Below are 3131 nucleotides of genomic sequence, written 5' to 3' on the forward strand. Positions count from 1 at the left end.
TCGATTCCTAAAAGCAAAAATAATTAAAATAAGATGTAGCTTGAAATATCTCAAGACTCAGCTCACCACATATCAATCAGTGCTGATGTATTTATTTTTTTTGTTACGTTTTTTTTCCCTTAGCCATTTTGTCAGAATTGTAACCACATATGTATTGTAGTATTTCAAACATTTACAATAAAAACTTTGTACTAAGTCGCTCTAATGTAATTTCTTTTCAGGTGTCTTACAATCAAAAGGAATCAAACATGAATTAACATTAAGCCACACATTTATATGCACAACAAAAAAAATTATATAATCATGGTGGGGGGGAAAAAAATTCTTATGGCCTTGTTACAAGTTATTCGCTGCCATCTGCTGGACAGTAGTTGACACTACATAGTGATTTTCTCGTCTTCACGGGCTCTGTTAGTCATTATAAAGCGTGGACACAAGATTTGAAACTGACGTTAACACAAGTATGTGCAGTGGTAAATAGATGAAGGATGAGTAACTTTCGCTGACTTGAGACAGAGACCTTTTTAGTGATTCTTTGTGAAGATGCCAACGAGGAGCTGTTTGTGTACATGCCCATCTTGCATCCATATCAACACACAAAAACCGCTGTACCAAAGTGCTTACCTATCTAATCAGCCAATCACATGGCAGCAAGTCGATGCATTTAGTCATGCAGAAACAGCGTCACAATGGGGAGAAAAAGGTGACAGAAGGGAAGAATGTGGCATGATTGTTGGTGTCAGAAGGTGTCAGCCTATTAATATGATGATTTTTTTTTTCTGGGTATTTTCTTACTAAAAGGCAGATGTGTGTCATCGGTATTGACTCATCTTAGGACTGACAAGAGAACAGTGTTCTATATCACATTAATTATTCTACTGTGGAAGCAGCACAAACAAACATTATTAACAGTAACAAGACATTAGGGACATTGAAAATCCTTCTTATATTACACTTCAGTGTGTTTAAAAAAATTACTGAATGTTGCAGTATAATGACTTCATTTCCTTTTAATCACCTTTCTCCAAATGAGAGCAGAGCGTATGGTCCCAACAGAGTGGAGCCAAGGAAAGAGCATTATAGTTGGTGTATCAAGTGCTGTGTGTGCTATTTCGTCTTCTTCTGCAGGGTGAACAAATAACAGGGCTGATGTACTGCTTATGAGGTAATGTTAAGCCTACAGTGCACTTATATAACGTGCTACTGAGATGCTTATTACATGTTTGTTACCTGATTATTACAGTCCAAAAGGGAGGAGCCATCAGTTCAAATTTAAACGGATGATGCTATTCAGTTTCGCTTTCTAAATTTCTTTATTGCTAAAAGTTGGGAAATCTGTCACAGTACATGTAAAACTGTCACATTACATTAGAAAAGTGCAACTAGTTAATTCCACAAAGAGAAGAAAACTTCAAAGCCACTGCAGCAGCACAGTTCAGCTGATCAAACAGCCTGTCCACAAAGAGAACAGGTCCAGCAGAGCTCAAAGTGCAAATCAACTTTGGTCATTAATTTGAGTCATTTTTTTACCCACAGTATTGGATTTTAGGTGCCTGGTAAATCCCATTTTAACAGTTATAACTCAATAATGTCTTTGGAAAATATTATTATAAAATATACGTCAGTGATGGGCTTATATGGTATAATATACAGCCAGATCACCAGCTTCTTCAAGTAGCATGTGCTAATGACAGATAAAGATACCTGTTGAACAAAAACAAAACAAAAAAAAAAATCTGCCCTGTTTGTCTGCAGCTCTCTGAAAGGTAATTCCACACATAGTGAGGCAATTTCCATTCAAAGTCATATTTCTAAACCTTAAATAAATTGCTATTGTAATTACTTAGTTAAACATGTTGAATCTTTGGAGTTAATGGAGCAGAGTGTGCAAAATCCTTGCTGAATTAAAACAAGGAGTTGAGATAAATGGCTGAATTCAGCAGCAACAGTGCCCTCTGAACATGACAAACTGCATCCATTATCAATGCATGCATTCATAATACATTAAAACTTCGGTATAAACAAGTGTATTATGACAGATAGCGTCTGCAGTTTTCTTTCATAATTCAGCTCCAATTGATCTCTGCAGTCCAGCAGAATGAGCCCTTTGTGTTTTTATATAAAGACCTACAGGGCTCGTGCATTAGATTAAATACAGTCCTATGTATATCAATTCTTGGGATAGCAACAGGGGAGAGTGAAGGAACCGGTTTTCCTCAAAGACGCCTTCATTAAGTGTATAAAAAACATTTGTATTTCAGTTCTCACAAGAAGTGAAATCCTGCTCACCATGAATATTACCACATCTAAAAATGCTATTTTTAACCAGGGGTCTGGATGGGACCAAAAGCTATAGGCATGAGAGAAGAGATGGGGAGTCACAGGAGCAATTGCCTCTGCATGCCTGGATGTGGGTAATGTGACTCTTCTAGTAGCACACAAAAAGGAATTTATTAAACGGGACAATTGTAGCAAAGACCACAGGAACATCTTTAGTTTCAAACACATGCTGTTCTCTGCAGTATGCAAATATACATCTTGCACAGCCACACAACTTTTAAAGGTGGTGAACCCACAACATATACTCAATGCACACTTTATTAGGTACACTTGTTCAACTGCTCATTAATGCAAATAATCATCGAATGCATCTAAACAGCAGTAATCAAATATATTTTTGCATGTATATTTTGCGGGTATAGGAAGAATGAGGAAGAAAAGGTGTTTTTTTTTTTCTTTTCTTTTTTTTTTCTTTTTTTTCTTTCTTCTTTGCATAGTGTCGATCAGGTGATCTTTTTTTTTTTTTTTTTTTTTTTTTTTTTTTGGCCTGTCCCGTTTGGCTCTTTTGCCATCAGAATTGTTGTCTAAAGGCAAAGAAAGATGCCCAACGGATTTACTTTACCAAACTGACCATCCCAGCCTTGCCGTAATGGTCCATTTGATTCACCTTTTATTGTTTCTTTTATTTTCACTTACTGAATACGGGACAGACTTGACTGGGGGAAAGAAGGGGAGAAAGAAAGAGGGAAAGAGAAACAGCTGAGAAGAGGGACGGGGGAGAGGGGCAAAAAACAAAAACCAACAGAATGAGCAGAAAAAAAAAAGAAATAAAAAATGCATATATCAATCAC

The sequence above is a fragment of the Mchenga conophoros genome, linkage group LG13, assembly GCF_057382185.1.
Source record: "Mchenga conophoros isolate Kocher_MC1m ecotype Shallow Benthic linkage group LG13, M_conophoros_male_GT1.1, whole genome shotgun sequence".
Lineage (NCBI taxonomy): Eukaryota > Metazoa > Chordata > Actinopteri > Cichliformes > Cichlidae > Mchenga > Mchenga conophoros.